The 19,881-nt window shown below is 37.5% G+C and overlaps 1 pseudogene; it reads right to left on the reverse strand.

Annotated features, from left to right (window-relative positions):
- Positions 1 to 245: 245 nt before the first annotated feature.
- Positions 246 to 19,881, reverse strand: part of LOC125128647 (tigger transposable element-derived protein 1-like) — a 28,330-nt pseudogene continuing 8,694 nt past the window's right edge.

Raw genomic sequence — 19,881 nt, forward strand, 5'->3', positions numbered from 1 at the left:
AGGGAATCACAAGAACTTTCTGGTTTTCTGGTGCATGTAAGTGTTATTCTTGCACCATATTATTAAGTCTATTAAGTGTGCAATAGTACCTTACCTTAAAAAAAGTACGTTACTTAATTTAAAAATACTTTATTGATTTAAAAAAAAAAAAAAAGTAACCATCACCCGAGTCTTCCAGGAGTCATAATCTCGGCTGGTGAAGGTTCTTGCATCCAGCTGAACGCTGGAGTGGCTGAGGCCATTTCTTAAGGAAATGTTTGCTGCATTGATAGATTCTTCCTCTCATGGATGGTATGTAATGCTGTTTTTCTGTGGCATGTAATGCTGTTTGATAGTATTTTATCCACTGCAGAATTTTTTCAAAATCGGAGTCAATCCTCTCAAATCTTGTCACTGCTTTATTAACTAAACATATGTAATATTCTAGACCCTTTGTTGTCATTTTAATAATCTTCACAGCAACCAGCAGTGAAGTGATCCTATAATCACCAGGAGTCGTTTCCATTTCAAGAAACCTTTCTTTGCTCATCCATAAGAAGCAACTCTTCATCTGTTCAAGTTTCATCTGAGATTACAGCAATCCAGTCACATCTTCAAGCTCCATTTCTAATTCTAGCTCTCTTGCTCGTTCCATATCTATAGTTACTTCTTCCACTACCATCTCGACCCCCTGCCAAAGTCATCTTTGAAGCTTGGAATCAACTTCTTCCAACTGTATGTTGATATTTTGACCTCTGCCCATGAACCATGAATGCTGTCAATGGCATCTGGAATGGTGAATCCTTTCCAGCAGGTTTTCAATTTCCTTTGCCCAGATTCATTAGAGGAATCGCTATCTACAGAAGCTATAGTCTTTTGAAACATATGTATTAAGTAACAAGACTTGAAAGTCAGAATTACTCCTGGATCCATGAGCTGCAACGTGGATGCTGTGTTAGCATGCATGAAAACAACATGAATCTCATTATGATCACAGTTCTTGGGTGGCCGGGTGCATTGTTAATGAACAGTAATATTTTCAAAGGAATCTTTTTTCCTGCTTGGTAGTTTTCAATATTGAGCTTAGAGTATTCAGTAAACCATGTTGTAAAGAGATCTGTTATCATTCGGGCTTCCTTGTTCTATTTGTACATAAATCACAGGAGACTACAGATTTCGCATAATTCTAAAGTCTAAGGGCTTTAGGATTTAGGGAAGAGTAAATGAGCACTGACTCTAACATAAATCACCAGCTGCATTAGCCCCTAACGAGAGCCAGCCTGTCCTTTGACGGCTTGAAGCCAAGCACTGACTTCTCCTCTCTGGCTATAAAAGTCCTAGATGATGTCTTTTTCCAATGGAAGGCTGTTTCATCTACACTGAAAATCTGTCGGAGTTCCCGCTGTGGCACAATGGGTTTAGAATCCAACTGCAGTGGCTCCGGTCGCTGTGGGAGCATGGGTTCGATCCCCAGCCTGGGCACAGTGGGTTAAACGATCTGGCCTTGCTGCAGCTGTGCACAGACCACAGCTGATTGGCTCAGATTAAATCTCTGGCCTGGGAACTTCCATGTGCCATTTGTGTGACAACAAAAAAAAGAAAAAAGAAACTATTGTTTAGTGTAGCCATCTTCATTCATTTATCTTAGCTAGACCTTCTGGATAACTTGTTGCAGCTTCTACATCAGCACTTCCTGTTATGTTGTTATGTTATGTTATGTTATGTTATGTTATGTTATGTTATGTTATGTTATGTAATGTTATATGTCATGTTATGCTACGTTAAGCTACACCTTATATTTTTATGTTATGAAGATGCCTTCTTTTCTTAAACCTCAGGAACCAATCTCTGCTAGCTTCAAACTTTTCTTCTACAGCTTCCTCGCCTCTCTCAGTCTGAATTGAAGTGAAGAGAGTTAGGGTCTTGTTCTGGATTAGGCTTTGGCTTAAAGGAATGTTGTGGCTGGTTTGATCTTCTATCCAGACCACCAAAGCCTTTTCTATATTAGCATTAAGGCTGCTTTGCTTTCTCTTCATTCCTGTGCTTCCCAGAGTAGCACTTTTAACTTCCTTCAAGAACTTCTCCTTTGCACTCAAAAATTTGGGTGACTGTTTGGCTCAAGAGACCGAGCTTTCAATCTGTGTGAGCTTTCAACATGTCTTCTTCACTAAGCTGAATCATTTTTAACTTTTGATTTAAAGTGAGAGACGTGTGGCTCTCCCTTTTACCTGAACACTTAGAGGCCTCTGCAGGGTTATTAATGGGTCTAATATCAAAATTGTTGTGTCTCAGGGAATAGGGAGGCCCAAAGGGAGGAAGAGAGACAGGGAAACAGCTGGGCAGTGGAGCAGTCAAAACACATATTAAGTTCGTCAGCTGTGGACACAGTCTGTGGCATCCCAAAACAATTACGATAGTGACATCAAAGATCACCGATCCCCAAAGCAAATATAATAATAATTAAAACATTTGAATCATTCAGAGAAATATCAAAATGTGGCACAGAGACAGAAAGTGAGAATATTCTGTTGGAAAAATGGCACTGACAGACTTGCTTGACACAGGATTGCTATAAACTTTTAATTTGTAAAAAAATGCAGTATTTATGAAGTGCAATTAAATGAAATATGCCTATATAAAAAATCAGATTCACTGCTTACAAGATAATTATAAATGTATAAAAGATTTAAAGTACAGAAACAAAAAAACCCTATATGAGTTCAAGAAGAAAATGAGAGTGGATTTTTTTTCACCAACGGGGAAGAATTTCCTAACTATGCCTCCAAATCCAGAAGTAAAAGGGAATCTGGTTAGTAAATTTGATAAAATAAAAATTTAAAGCACAATAAGCCAAGTTAAAAACCAAGAAAAAATATTTGCAAACTTGTAATTTCCCTATTGTATAGATAGCTTTTAGTGATGGAGAAATAAAACAGCTTCTAATAATCAAGAAATTATAAGTCAAAACCTTACCAAAAAAAAAATAAATAAATAAAAGGTGGGAGAGCAGGGATCTTGTTGGTTCACAAACTTGGGAGCCTCCTGGGTAAAATCCGAAATGTATCACCATACAGGCAGGGTAAGGAGAGCCTGAAGAAATGCAGAGAGAAGCAGCCCACTCCTGACTGGTAGGTGGCAAGTATAATAAGCAAGGGAACTACAAAGCAGGCTTATCTTGGGCAGACACAAGACAAGGACATCTTGGCATCTGCCCATCAGAATCTTAGCAGTTTACTGAGAAGCCTTAACTGGGTTCAGTCATGGACACTTTTCAGATTGTCTCAACAATATGCTGCATCCTTGAAAACAGCTCCCGCAGTGGGAACGCTGGGCAGAGAAGGCATCCCAAGGACAGGGAAGGGCAGAGGAACCTCCAGTTGCCTGGTCCAGCTCTCAGGTCAGCTGGCAGTCATGCTCTCTCAACAACCACCTCCATCAGATACAAAGTGTTCACAGAAGAAAAAGAAATAGAAAAGGCTCTTAAATTCATTAAAAGATCCTATCCTTGTTTATAGTAAAAGAAGCAAAAGTTAAAACTAGACTGACTGACAAAACAGGCTGTGGGAAAACAATCTCATATATTGTTTGTGGAAGTTTTTTTTTAATGTTTAAATTACTACAAAGGAGAATTTGGTAATATGTAGAAAAATTACATAAGCACTTAATCTTTGTCCCAACTGTCTCACTTCTAAGAAGATACATTAACAAATTTGCACACAAGGCTGCAGTAGATTGTGCATTTCACTTCAACCCTTCGGCTTTCCTTGTATCCACAACTCTGTCATGCCCTCTTTGTGGGTGAAGCAATTCTCCACCTTTGATGTTGGGCTTGACCAGGAAGCTTGCTTTAGACCACGGTACGTAAGTGGAAGTGACCCTGTGCCAGACCCAAAGCTGGGCTTTAAAAGATATAAACGGTGGTGATTATTTTCATATTCAACTAAAACTTGTTGGTTTTCTGCTACATTGCATTTTGTAGCAAAAGTTGATACAAGAAAGCATCACTTGGAAACAACCCAAATGTCCATCAAGAGGGGACTGAGTGAATAAACCATGGACAAACTACCCAAAGGATTATTATGCTTTATGTTTAAAATTGTTAACAAGAGCCATTTCCATTTAACTACATCAATTCAAGATATTTAGGAACAATTATTTCTCCTGAGAAGGTCCAAATGTTTAAGTAGACAGGGCATTTCATTCTTCACAGTAGCACTGTCATTAATCAAGGGACCATTCCAAAGCATTGCTTTCACCGGGTCATTGCTTTCAGCTCTAGGAAATCAGGAAGTGTACGTATCAAATTTGGATTGCTCTTCAGAAGAGAATCACAAGTTACCAGGAGTCTCAGACCTTTTGCTCATCAAAAGTGAACTCATGTTCCCAATGGCCACCACGCATGAATGAATAGGGAGGAATTGTTGGGGGTATAACTTGCTGACTGTCCATGGCCCTGACTTCATTTTTTTCCTGATTGCTGTGGGGAGCTATAGGTCATGGCAGATAAGATGACAGGTTTGAGGTCAGACACACCTAAGCTCTAGTCCCTGACATTTTCAAGTCTGACCAACTTAGTTATGAAACTCAAATTCTTTGTCCCTCAAACAGGGTTACTAATACCTACCACGGAGAGCTTCAGTGGATGAAAAGAGGGAGCAAATATACTGATTCTACGCAGTGCTTGAGAGATCACAGGCACGCAAACATATTTGTATATTTGTTTCCTACCTCCATTTCTTCTCATCAAAACTATGGAAATGTTGGAGTTCCCGTTATGGTGCAGTGGAAACAAACCCAAGTAGGAACCATGAGGTTGCGGATTAGATCCCTGGCCTTGGTCAGTGGGTTAAGGATCCGGTGTTGCTGTGAGCTGTGGTGTAGGTCGCAGACATGGCTCGGATCTGGCGTTGTTGTGGCCGCGGCGTAGGCCAGCAGCAACAGCTCCGACTAGACCCCTAGACCCCATCTGGAACTTCCATGTGCCACAAGTGTGGCTCTAAAAAAAAAAAAACCTATGGAAATGTCCACAGAAATATGGGCTCTGAAATCTCCTAGTACTAGTTAAATTCAAATTTTTCCTTAATATTTTCAAGTCAGCTTATATAAAATGATTACAATCTTCACTGGAATATACACAGAAATGAAAACAAAAGAATCATCTTGAGAACTCATTAGTAAAATGAGACAGTCTGCAATCACAAATAAAGGCTCAGAGGTAACACTGCATCAAAAGACTCTCTACCTTACTTAGTCTAGGTGTGTATGTTAGACTTGATTTACAATTATGCACTCCTTCTTCTAGTAAAATAACTATAGATCTCTGTCTGTTGACATGCAGTGATGTGACAAGTATTTTCTTATCGGGGAGCTTATATCCCATTGTCCAATACGGCTATGTGATTTACTTTGGTTAATGGCAGACCAATGCATGTGACATAGAACACATCCAAATAGAAGTTCTGACCAAGAACTAGAGTGGAAAATATCATAATAGATAAGGCATAAATTAGAATACTAAGAAGGGTCTTGCCTCATTACTGGGAAAAAAATTAATCCCATCAAACTCTCTAAAGGGCTTAGTAGGAAATAATTTAGTTTTTTTCAGGCCACATCCAGTCTCTGTTGCATATTATTTTTTACAATTAAAAAATGTAAAAACCGGAGTTCCCGTTGTGGCTCAGTGGTTAACAAATCCAACTAGGAACCATGAAGTTGCGGGTTCAATCCCTGGCCTTTCTCAGTGGGTTAAGGATCCAGCATTGCCGTGAGCTGTAGTGTAGATTGCAGATATGGCTTGGATCCCACATTTCTGTGGCTCTGGTGTAGGCCAGTGGCTATGGATCTGATTAGATCCCTAGCCTGGAAACCTCCATATGCCGCAGGAGCGGCCCAAGAAATGGCAAAAAGACCAAAAAAAAAAAAAAATGTAACAACCATTGTTGGCTTACATAAAAAAAGCCTCTGCAATACACTAAACACTGCTTTGGTAGCACCTAACTAAGCTTAAAAGCAAAACTCTAGAGGGCTAAGATATTTCTAAGTAACTTAACTGGGTCCTAGGATGAAGCTCAAGAATATTGACAGGAATACAAAAACATAGGGATCCTACAAGGTAAAACTCACAATGTTTGACATCTAATCGAAAATGACCAGGCATATGAAAGCAGCATAATAAAAACTACAATGAGGATACAAATCAATAAATCAAAACTGCCTCAGAAATGACAGATCATGGAACTTGCTCCCATAACCTGAGAGATTCTCATTGGAGATGAGGCTCCCCACTTTGGCTTTAAGCCATCTTTGTTTCTAACACTTGGAAATTTTATAGCTCTTGAACTTAACATCCACATCATTCCCCAAAATTTCCTCCTTAAATCTCCCTAAGATTTTTCCATGCATTTAGAGAAGTAAAACAGATCTTTCAAGACATCTTCATCCACAAAAGTGCCTAAAAATCTTGATTCATTTCTCTGTTTTATCAACACATGTCAGTTCTTAAGAATCTTGAAGGACAAAAAAAATCTATAATGAACCTTCAGCAAACCAGAGTCTCCATTGTGTCAGAAAACATTAGTGACAACCAAGACAGCAGATTCACATAGATGTGTGTCCAATAAAACCACTAGATGGCACACTATCTTCACATTTTATTAACACTAAAACCCAGAAGGGAATTTGGTCTTTTACAAGGGACACTTAGTGGACAGCCATCCTAATTTGTCATTCCAGCTGTCTGCCTTACTTGCTGATGATCTTGTAAGAAGGCACTGAGTCTTCGCTTTGCTTTAACATGAAAGGGAGCTTTCTAAATTTTTTAAATATTGATGCTGTGGTGAGACTGAATATTTTCAAAAGCAAAGTGTGAGATGAATTCTAATTCTCCCATTCCCCACTTCTAAACATAGGCTGCCTGCCTTAACTCATCGACTATCCCCCAGATTCCAGCATTTTTCAAGGCCTATGGTGGTTTCCTCTCCTGTAATAAGCTATCACTTTTCTTTCCAGTCCACGAGTATCTCTTTTTTTCCTAAATGCTTGTAAGACTTTTGCTTTGTTTTTTATTAGACAGGGCATTATAACATTGGGGAAGTTACTTTATCTATTGGAAGGTCAGTTTTCTCTTCTTACCATGGAAATCACCATAGTACATAACTCATGTTTAATACATAGTAAATTCTCATAGATACATTTTTTCTACAAGCCCTTGGTATAATATTAGGTATAATTTCCCACTGTCCTGTGCATTAATTATATGCTCAGTAATTATTTCTTGAACATGGACAACTTGCCAAACATCTGCTTGCTGCTATAGGTGGAGTTGAGAATAAAATGTATACAAGCCATGCCCTTAAGTCTTACAGTAGAGGAAGGAAGAGGGAGATGAATCCTTGCAGTAGGATCTACAACATAGCAAGTACAGAGGACCACAGGAGAAGGCAGCAAAAATAACTTCTCTTGTCAGGTAGAATTAGGAAACCCCCCTCAAGGGAGTATTATCTATACTTAAGCTGATAAAAAGGGTAGTGATTAGCTAAGTAAAGGGGAAGAGTTGGTGAGATTTTTAATCCAGCCTGTGAAAGTTCAAAGGCGCCACCCAGAGCTTACTGAAGTTATGGCTTTCAAATGTTTCTGACCACAATGTAACAATAAGAAATATATTTTATATCTTAACATATACACAGACTCAAACACACATAAGTGAAACAAGACTTAACCAAAGTATTGTTAATCTTATTGTAAAAATGCATTCTGATATTTCCCATTCTCTTTTATTTAAAAGGTATTGATCTCATCTCACAACAGAGCACCCAAGTATTTAAAGCAAAACAGGCCAAAATGAAGGGAGAAATTAAAAATTTAAGTAATAACATTTGGAGATTTCAATATCCCACTTTCAATAGTGTACAGAACAACCAGTCAGAACAGCAATAAGGAAACAGAAGAAAACACAACACATCAACTAGCCCTAACAGACACCTGTAGGACATGTCACTTAGCATCATCAAATGTGCATCCACCTCAAGGGTCATGAAACATTCCCCAGGAAAAACCATATTGTAAGCCATAAAATAGATCTCAGAAACTTAAAAGGAATTAAATATAAATTTCATTCTGAAACCAAAGGAATGAAATTAGAAGTCAATAACCTAAAGAAATATGGGAAACTGACAAACATGTGGAAATTAAACCACATACTCCTATTAACCAATTGGTCAGAGTAGAAATCACAACGGAAGCTAGAAAATACTCTGAAATGAATGAAAATTAAGACACACTATATAAAAATATAAGGAATTCAACCAAAGCATCTCTTAGAAGGAAACAGAGCTATAAATGCCTATATTAAAAGAAGAAATATCTCAAGTAAATAACCCAACTTGCCACTTTAAGACACTGAATAAATAAGAGCAAACTGAAGCTAAAGAAAGAACAGGGAAGGAAATAATAAATATTAGAGCGGAAATTAATGAAATAGAGAATATAAAGACAATAGAAAAAAATCAACAAGACCATGTGGTCCTTTGGAAAGATAGGTCAAATTCACAAACCTTTAGCAGGAATGGCCAAGGAAAGAGAAGAAAAGATGCAAATTACTAAAATCAGAAATGAAAAGGAAACATTACCACCAAACTTACAGAAGTAAAACTCTTTATAAGAGAGTATTACAAAAAATATGAATTGTATACCAAAAAGTTAGATAAGTTAGATGAAATGGAAAAATTTCTGAATCTGACTCGAGGAAATAGACAATCTGAATGTACCTGTAACAAGTAAAGAGAATGAATTAGTAAAAACAACAGCTACTACAACAGCAAACATCTATCCACAAGGAAAAGTTCAGGCCCAAATGGCTTCACTGGTAAATTTCACCAAATATTTATTTAAAAAGGAATACCCATACTTTACAAACTCTTTCAAAAAATACAACAGGAGAAAACATTTCCCAACTCATTACAGTATTACTCTAACATCAGTATTACTCTAATATAAAAACCAGACAAAGACATTACAAGAAATGAAAACTCCAGACCTATATGCCTTATGAACATATATGCAAAAATTCTCAAAAAAAATACCAGTAAATCAAATCCATCATTAGATAGATATACAGATTTAATGGCCAAGTAGAATTTGTACTAGGAATGCAAGGTTGGTTTAACATCTAAAAATCAATTAACTAAATTTTTTTTAAAAAACTACATGATTATCTCAGTAGGTGTATAAAAAGCAATACCTGTTCATGACAAAGACACTAAACATATAAGAATAAAATGAAACCTCAACCTGATAAAGGGCATCAATTAAATACCTATACTTAATATCAAACTTAATGGCAAAAAGCTGAATTTTTTACTCTAAGATCAAGAACAAAACAAGGATGTTTGCACTCATCATTTCTATTCAATATTGTACCGGATGGAGGTTCTAACCAGGATAATCAGATGAGAAAATGAACAAAAATCATACATAATGGAAAGAAAGAAGTAAGCAAGCAAGCTATCTCTCTTTACAAATGACATGACCTTGTATGTAAACATCTTAAGCAATCCACTAAAAACCTATTAGAATTAACAAGCGAATCAGTCGCATTTCTGTATACTAATGGTGAAATATTAGAAAAGGAATACAGAAATACAATATCTTTTTTTTATTTTATTTTCCCACTGTACAGCAAGGGGATCAAGTTATCCTTACATGTATACATTACCATTACATTTTTTTCCCCACCCTTTGTTCTGTTGCAACATGAGTATCTAGACAAAGTTCTCAATGCTACTCAGCAGGATCTCCTTGTAAATCTATTCTAAATTGTGTCTGATAAGCCCAAGCTCCCGATCCCTCCCACTCCCTCCCCCTCCCATCAGGCAGCCACAAGTCTTTTCTCCAAGTCCATGATTTTCTTTTCTGAGGAGATGTTCATTTGTGCTTGATATTAGATTCCAGTTATAAGTGGTAAAAAGACAACTTTCAGAATGGGGGAAAATAGTTTCAAATGATGCAACCGACAAGGGCTTAATCTCTAGAATATATAAACAACTTATACAACTCAACAGCAAAAAAGCCAACAACCCAACAGAAAAATGGGCAAAAGACCTGAATAGACATTTCTCCAAGGAAGATATACAGATGGCCAACAAGCACATGAAACATGCTCAACATCGCTGATTATAGGAGAAATGCAAATCAAAACTACCATGAGATACCACCTCACACCAGTCAGAATGGCCATCATTAATACATCCACAAAGAACAAGTGCTGGAGGGGCTGTGGAGAAAAGGGAACCCTCCTGCACTGTTGGTGGGAATGTAAACTGGTACGGCCACTATGCAGAACAGTTTGGAGATACCTTAGAAATCTATACAAAGAACTTCCATATGACCCCACAATCCCACTCTTGGGAATCTATCCAGACAAAACTCTACTTAAAAGAGACACATGCATCCGCATGTTCATTGCAGCACTATTCACAATAGCCAGGACATGGAAACAACCCAAATGTCCATCAACAAATGACTGGATTCAGAGGAAGTGGTATATATACACAATGGAATACTACTCAGCCATAAAAAAAGAACGACATAATGCCATTTGCAGCAACATGGATGGAACTAGAGAATCTCATACTGAGTGAAATAAGCCAGAAAGACAAAGAGAAATACAGTATCTTTTAAAATTGCACCTCAAAAAATCAAATACCTGGGAATACACCTGACCAAAGAGGTAAAGGACTTATATGCTGAGAACTATAAAACTTTAATCAAGGAAATTGAAGAAGATGTAAAGAAATGGAAAGATATTCCATGCTCATGGGTTGGAAAAATTAATATTGTAAAAATGGCCATACTACCCAAAGCAATCTACAGATTCAATGCAATCCCTATCAAATTACCTATGACATTTTTCACAGAACTAGAACAAACAATCCAAAACTTTATATGGAACCACAAAAGACCCAGAATTGCCAAAGCAATTCTGAAGAACAAAAACCAAGCTGGAGGCATAACTCTCCCAGACTTCAAGAAACACTACAAAGCCACAGTCATCAAAACAGTGTGGTACTGGTACCAAAACAGACAGACAGACCAATGGAACAGAAGAGAGAACCCAGAAATAAACCCAGACACCTCTGGTCAATTAATCTTTGACAAGGGAGGCAAGAACATCAAATGGGAAAAAGAAAGTCTATTCAGCAAGCATTGCTGGGAAACCTGGACAGCTGCATGCAAAGCAATGAAACTAGAACACACCCTCACACCATGCACAAAAATAAACTCCAAATGGCTGAAAGACTTAAATATACGACAGGACACCATCAAACTCCTAGAAGAGAACATAGGCAAAACACTCTCTGACATCAACATCACGAATACTTTCTCAGGTCAGTCTCCCAAAGCAACAGAAATAAGAGCAAAAATAAATCAATGGGACCTCATCAAACTGAAAAGCTTTTGCACAGCAAAGGAAACCAAAAAGAAAACAAAAAGACAACTTACAGAATGGGAGAAAACAGTTTTAAATGATGCAGCAGACAAGGGCCTAATCTTTAAAATATACAAACAACTTATACAGCTCAACAACAAAAAAGCCAACAACCCAATTGAAAGGTGGGCAAAGGACCTGAATAGACTTTTTTCCAAGGAAGATATACAGACGGCCAACAAGGACTTGAAACAATGCTCAACATCCCTGACTATTAGAGAAATGCAAATTAAAACTACCACGAGATACCACCTCACACCAGTCAGAATGGCCATCATTCATAACTCCACAAAGAACAAATGCTGGAGGAGGTGTGAAGAAAAGGGAACCCTCCTGGACTGTTGGTGGGAATGTAAGCTAGTACACCACTATGGAGAACAGTATGGGGGTACCTTAGAAAATTATACAAAGAACTACCATATGACCCAGCAATCCTACTCTTGGGCATACAGCCGGACAAAACTTTCCTTAAAAAAGACACATGCACCCACATGTTCATTGAAGCTCTATTCACAATAGCCAAGACATGGAATCAACCCAAATGTCCACTGATAGATGACTGGATTAGGAAGATGTGGTATATATACACAATGGAATACTACTCAGTCATAAAAAAGAACAAAATAATGCCATTTGCAGCAACATGGATGGAACCAGAGACTCTCATACAGAGTGAAGTAAGTCAGAAAGAGAAAGACAAATACCATTTGATATCACTTATATCTGGAATCTAACATATGGCACAAAGAAACCTTTCCACAGAAAAGAAAATCATGGACCTGGAGAATAGATTTGTGGTTGCCAAGGGGGAAGGGGAGGGAGTGGGAGGGACTGGGAGCTTGGGGTAAATAGATGCAGAATGGAGCCTTCGGGATGGATTAGCAATGGGATTCTGCTGTGTAGCACTGGGAACTCTGTCTAGTCAATTGTGATGGAACACGTAATGTGAGAAAAAAGAATGTATACATGTATGTGTAACTGGGTCACCATGGTGTGCAGTAGAAAAAATATATATATAAAGAAATAAAAAAAAAGAACTAACAAGTGAGATCAGAAAGGGTGCAAGAGAGAAGATTAAAACACAAAAAGCAACTGTGTTTCTATACGCTTGCAATCCAAAAATCCAAAAATGAAATTAAGAAAATAATCTGTTTACTACAGAATCAAAAATAATAAGATCCACAGCAATAAGTTTAACAAAGTGCAAAACTCGTGCTCTGAAAATTACAAAATAGTGTTAAAATAAATTAAATAATAAATTAAAGAGGTTCCAAGTAAATGGAAAATCATCTTCATGTTTATGGTTTGTAAGATTTAATACTGTCACAGTGACAACACTGTCTGATCTACAGACCCAGCAAAATCTCTGTCAGAATTCTAGTTGGCTTCTTTATATAAATTGACAAATTGATCTTAAAATTAATATGGAAACTCAAGATATACAAAATAGCTCAATCTTGAAATTGAATATAGTTGAAACTCACACTTTCTGATTTCAAAACTTATTACAAAGCAACAGTAATTAAAACACTGTGGTTCTGGCATAAGATAGGCACACAGATAATAGAATGGCACTGCATATATATGAACTGTACATATTAAGTAGTTAGTATATATTATATAATTATTATGTATAATTATATGGTTAATTATTATAAATTGTATTATCAATTATAATTAATTATTATTAAATATATAATTATTATATTATTACTATAATAGTTAATTTTATTATATAGTTATATATATTATAAACTATATACATACAGTTTCAATTAATTTTTGACAGGGATATCAAAATCATTGGTTAGGAAAAGAACATTCTTTTCAATGAATAATTCTAGAAAAACTACATATCCACATGCAAAAAAATGAAGTTGGATTCCCATCTAACATAATATTTTAACTCAATATGGTTCAGACATAAATCTAAGAGCTAAAACTACAAAACTCTAGACAAAAGCGTGTAAGTAGATCCTCATGACCTTAGCTTAGGCAATGATTTATTACTCATAACACTGAAAGCACCCAAAAAAAGTAAATTAAAATGACCTTTTCAAAATGACAACATTTGTGTTTAAAGTGACACTATCAAGAATATGAAAGAGCAAATCACAAAACAGGAGAAAATATTTGTAAATCATATACCTGGCAAGAGAACTGCATGTGAAATATACAAAGAATTATTACAACTCAACAATAAAAAGACAACCCACTTTAAAAATAGGCAAAGGGGAGTTCCCGTCGTGGCGCAGTGGTTAACAAATCTGACTAGGAACCATGAGGTTGCGGGTTCGGTCCCTGCCCTTGTTCAGTGGGTTAACGATCCGGCGTTGCCGTGAGCTGTGGTGTAGGTTGCAGATGCGGCTCGGATCCTGCGTTGCTGTGGCTCTGGTGTAGGCCAGTGGCTACAGCTCCAATTCGATCCCTAGCCTGGGAACCTCCATATGCCACGGGAGCGGCCCAAGAAATAGCAAAAAGACAAAAAAAAAATAGGCAAAGGATTTGAATAGATGTTTTTCCAAAAAAATACATTCAAATGTCCTTAAATATTTGAAAGATGCTCAAAATCATTAGTTATCAGGGGAATGCAAATTGAACAGAATACCCCTTCACATATACTTAGTGATAACAAAAAAGACAACTATTAACAAGTATTGGCAAGAATGTGGAGTAATCTGAACCCTCATACAAAACTGGTAGAAAATAAAGACAATTCGGCTACTTTGAAAAATAGTCTGGCTGTCCCTCAAAGAGTTAAATATAAAGTTACCATTTCACCCAGCTATTCCACTCCTTGGTATAAACCTAAGAAAAATTAAAAAGTACAAATCTTGCACACATATGTTCAATGCAGTATTACCATAATAAGCCAAAGGTGGAAATAATTCAAAGGCCCAACAACTGAAAAACAGATAAACAAAATGCAGTAATCCATATGACAGTGTAGTATTTGACCCCCCCCAAAAAAAATGAAATTCTGATACTTTCTACAACATGGATGAACCTTAAAAACATTACACTAAGTGAAAGAAGCTAGTTACAAAAAGCTCCACCTTATATGGAAGCATTTATATGAAACATCCAGAATAATCAAATGTACAGAAACAGAAAGTAGATTAATGTTTGTCTATGGCTGGGAAGGGGGGGTGGCAGTGGTGGCTAAAAGATACAGGGTTTCCTTTGCAGGCAATAAAATAAAATAAATTATATTTTGGTGATGGTTGCACAGCTCTGTAAATATCCCCAAAGCCACTGACTCTTATACTTCAAATGGGTGAATTATGTGGTATATAAATTATATTTTAATAAACCTGTTAAAAATTATTGGTCATGACCAACTAATGCATTGTGAACGGGTGCTCTGAAAAGAACTTTGTTAAGAATTAAAAGAATTCCAGTTTGGCTGGAGCACAGAGAAGCAGTGGGCTAGGAAGCAGTAGGGTTCAGTGACTTTCCGAAGCCACACAGGGAAAATGGAGTTTGGACACTAGAACAATCTGCCTCCCATGCATATGTATTTAAATATTATGTTACTTAGCTTTAGTTTGCAAAGAAGATCTTTAGGTGCAAGTCCAGGATCTCCCACTTGGTAGGAATGTACATGTCAGGTAAGCATCTTAGGTTGCCTTTTAGTTAGAAAATTATACTCACTCTCTGTGCTCTTTGTATGGAATAAATGATGATGAAAAAATGCCTACTAATCTAGCAGACAAAATAGAGAATAGCCAATGTTGTTACTACAAAAATTTGGTTGACAGTAATATAATAGGTGGCACTTTACTCTTTGACAGATGGATTTGATTTTTGACAGATGGAGATGGGTGTGGTGAATGGAGGTGGTCAAGGCAGGCAAAACGTGATAAGCAAAGATAGAGTCAGCAAAATGTTAAAGCTGAGAAAACACTGAGTGCATCTTGGCTGAGCACAGTGTGAGTCAAGAAGAACACAGGACTAGGACCTTGAATGACAAGTTACAAGTGGATCTTTAATTAGGCAGGCAAAGTGGAACCATTGAAGCTTTCAGACTGGATGAATATATGTTCAGATTTGTGTCTTAGGAAAGCTCATCCGTCAGTATCTGGCACAGAAGAGATATTCAACAAATGTTCTTTGGATGAATGGCAGCAAAGTCAAATATACTATGAAAAAAATAGTAACAATGAGTAGAGAATCCAGTTAAAGGCTATAAAATGTAACCAGAGAATAGATCCTGTTTAGCAGGATAATTCCAGAGGTCCTCCCAGGTACTGGATTCAGCATGGGAGTGCTCTGGCGTGCATGCCTATGAGACTTCTGGGAATTCTGCTAGAGGAACGCAAGGAAGAAGAGTAGCCGTTTTCTTGACTCTGGATGTTTTTGTGTCTGTGTGTGATGTCTAGAATGGCTACAGCCATCGTGCAATCAGTCTGCGGGCACGGCTGCCAATAAGGGTACAGAACCAAGAAGATGCAGGGAAGCAGCCCCTGTCATCTCTGAAGCCACCATGGACTCCTTATTATAATGAAACTACATTTACTTATCATTTAAGCCAGTAGGGTCAAAGTTATATAATACTGAAAGCCACAAACCTGCTGATGGATAGGAGACCATCACAGCTCTCCAGGCAAAGCGTAATTAAGACCTAAGTTAGGTCAGTGTCCTTGGGAACAGAATGAGTCAAAGAAATTTGAAAGGCAATTTAGGCATAGAGTAGGACTGTCAGATTTAGCAAATAAAACTAAAGACACACAGTTAAATTTGAATTCCAGAAAAAAAAAAAAACAATGGACACTTCATTATGTGTTGTGCAACACTGAAGACAAACTTATGCAAACATATTATTTGTTGCTTCTCTGGAATTCAGCTTTAACTGGGTGTCCCATATTTTGTCTGGCAACTGGAACACAGAACCTTTAAGACTTAACCATGGACTTGATGTGAGGAAAATACCAGTAAAAAGAAGATACAGGTGCCTCTGAGGTTTCCATCCTGAGTCACCCTAGGAGTATTGGGACATTACTACATAAGAAGAAGAAGCGGCACGGGCATTTTGTGGAGAGGATAAAAGTCTTGCTGAGAATTTATGTAGACGAGACAGTCATAACGTTATTCTACAAGAATAATTCTCAACCGGGGGGATTTTTGTTCCCCAGGGATATCTGCAATATCTAGAGATATGTTTGACTGTCATGACTTTGGTGGAGGGAAGACCGAAGCTATTGACAGCTAGTGGGTAGAAGCCAGTGCACAGGACAGCCCTTTACAACAAAGAATTACCCCACCTAAAATATCAATAGTGGTGAAGCTGAGAGACCTTATGTTTTAGAGGATGAGGTAAAAAATGTTTTTAGGATTTGTATATTAAGGCTGCATTAGATTTTAATAATCTGATTTCTTTTCTGTTCAGCAAGATCTACTGAGCATCTAATATGTAGCAGACCAGTTGTGAGGAACATGAAGAGGAATAAGACACAATGAGGGATTTCTAGAAGCTCAACCGAACAGGGGAAATTGATGTGTATAAGTCTCTGGATGAAAGCTTTCAATAAGCATACTGAAGAAAATGTCATTTTATCTAAATTTGAGATATTGGGCCATAAGATTGCTGTTTCCCAAAAACATGGGCTCCAGAACATTAGTCTGGCTAATCTAAATCTAGGAGGCAGACAGAGCTTTCTTTATCCCAGGAAAACATCATGCGGCTCTAAGTAAAGGACATACCTCAACCACAGTCTGGAAGAAAATTACTGTTGATTGCATTTTTAGGCTCAAGAGGGAAGGTGGAAGCACCTGTTAGTGTCTAACATGTGCCTAACACCTTCCCAGATGCCATCATGTCAACTCACTTGTTCTTCACAGAAGCAGAATGATGTGACTATTGCCATACGCCTTTTATGGGTGAGGAAGTTGAGACTCAGAAAATGCATAATATCTGAAGTATGTCTTTTGGGCTTGTAGCACTCTCTCTTTTCGGTTCATTTTCTTTTTTATGTTTTTGTTTTGTTTTTACCTACTTTAGCTAAACCTGTGTCCCAAATCTCAAAAAATAATTGTTGGGGCAAAAATAATTAAAATTGTTCAGTTATACATCTAGACAATGGAATCCTATTTGGTGCTAAGAAGAAATGAGCATCAAACCATGAAAAGACATAGGGGAATCTTACATGCATATTAGTAAGTGAAAGAAGCCAATCTGCAAAGGCTAGACACTGTATAGTTCCCGCACATGACATTCTGGGAAATGGTAAAACTATGAAGACAATAAAAGGGTCAGTGGTTCCCCAAGGTTAGGGGAGGGATGAGTCAGCAGGGCACAGAGGATTTTAGGGCAGAAACACTACTCTGTAGGATAGAGTTATGGTGTACACATGTTACCATACATTTGTCAAACCCACAGAATGTACAACACTAGGATGTTAACCCTAATGTCAACCATGGACTTGGGGTGATAATGATATGTTAACATAAGTTTATTGATTTTAATCAATGTACCCCTCTGGTGGGAGATGTTGATAATGGGGGAGGCTGTGCAGGTGTAGGGGCAGGAGATATATGGGAAATGACTATACAGTCTGCTCAATTTTCCTCCGAACCTAAAACTGATACATTAAAAAAAAAAAAAAATCTGGTAAAAAAATAATGTAACTTGAAAAGGATACCTGAGGAATTCTGTTTTAAAAAATGGTGTGGTCCTCCTTTGGTGTGTCCCTTAGGCTGTTGGTCTTTTGCATTTGTCTGCTTTTGCTGATGAAGCCTCAGTCCTCTGTCTTGTCAATGGATGTCTTCCCTTGAGACCTGCATCAGCTCTCAAGGGAAACATACAGCTCAAGAGACAGAATGGTGGAACATGGGAGAACTGTGCATCTTGAACTCTCCTGTTGACTGGTGAATGGCTTTGTGTAAGTCATTTTAGTGGACTAAGCCTCGAGTTCCTCGTCTTTAAAATGAGGTTGATAGTGACGGTTATATCTGATTATTCATTTACCATCAGACAACTGTGCTAGATAGGAGGGTGTCTGTTTTCTTCCTCATCCCTTCCACAGCGCTGGCACAGGGCGGGTGCTAATAACAATGTGTTAGGTGAATGGATGGATGAATACAGGAAGGAATAACAGTGCCTGGGCTGCAGGGTGGTTGTGAAGCCTGGACAGCCAGGGTCGAGAACATGCTAGGTGTCTCCTTTCCCTGGCCCTGTAACTGTCTTTGTACCTGAGAATTTTTCCGGGGAATTAAGAACAACAATAGACATACAGACAAAGAGAGATTTCAGGAATATGACTGACCTAGAGAAATGAGAGAAAGGAGACACCTGCTCCATTTTCACTTAACAACATTAATAAAAGTAGGTCTTTGTCTTTCCTAATTGCACATTGGGGAAAAGCAGTATCAATTTAAATGCAACACATTTCAACCAAGGGATAGGCTATTTCTAGCCCAGGTCTAACATAATGATTCCCAAGAAGCCTCAAACCTACTGATTCAATTATTCGAAGAAAATTTCTGAAGTTAAGACAGGCCTTATTTAAGACGCTGTTATCATTTTCCTTGATTCTTAAGAAGCCAGGGGTGAGAAACAGAATGAGCAGCACTCTGCCAGAGGAAAAAAGAGTTACGTCTTGTTTTGGCTCTGTCAACAAGCTGTGAATACTTGGAGCAAATCCTATCTCCTCTCCTGGCCTCAGCTTCCAGATTCACAAAACCTAGAAATTAGATAAATTAGAGATTCTCCAGAGCACATGTTTGGAGAAAATACTGGATTAATATTCCATTAATATTTAATACTTGGATTAATACTTTATGCTTGGAAAAACAAAAAAAAAGGCATCTTTTTAAGACAGCAAACTATATCTTGATTGGTGGAGGAATATGACAAATAGAGCGGTTATAAATGGAACCTGTTCTTAGCCATCACTTCCTCTCAGCTCCCAAGAAAATAAACCAGCATTTTGAGAGCTCTGTGGGTGCATATGCGTGTGTGTGTGTGTGTGTGTGTGTTGTATACATGAGTGTGAGTGATTTACACAATGTAGAATAGACTAATTATTGAGGCACTGATTATGTGAATCTTTTATCATTTTCAGATCTCAGTTTTTAAAGGATCCCATGTGAAATGATAAAGATGATTATTAGGATTTTAAACACTGAGTTCTCTCTCATGCGTGAAGATTTTGTGCTCACTCTTCAATGGCCACTAAACAAATTGTTAGAGAACATTCTGCAACATTTCTCTCTGGGATTTACAGGGTGGTGAATATTATTAAATTCACAAGTCAATTTACAAAAAAGAAGATACTGCTTTTCACCATAAAGGCCTGAGTTAATGGACCAATAGTGGGGTGACTTCAGTTGAAGTTATCAGCAGGGATCTGGGCATTTATAATTGACTGCACTCTGTGCAAACTTTCTTATATATGGGAAGAAAATTCATATTTCTT

This window comes from Phacochoerus africanus, chromosome 6 (assembly GCF_016906955.1).
Source record: "Phacochoerus africanus isolate WHEZ1 chromosome 6, ROS_Pafr_v1, whole genome shotgun sequence".
Taxonomy (NCBI): Eukaryota; Metazoa; Chordata; class Mammalia; order Artiodactyla; family Suidae; genus Phacochoerus; species Phacochoerus africanus.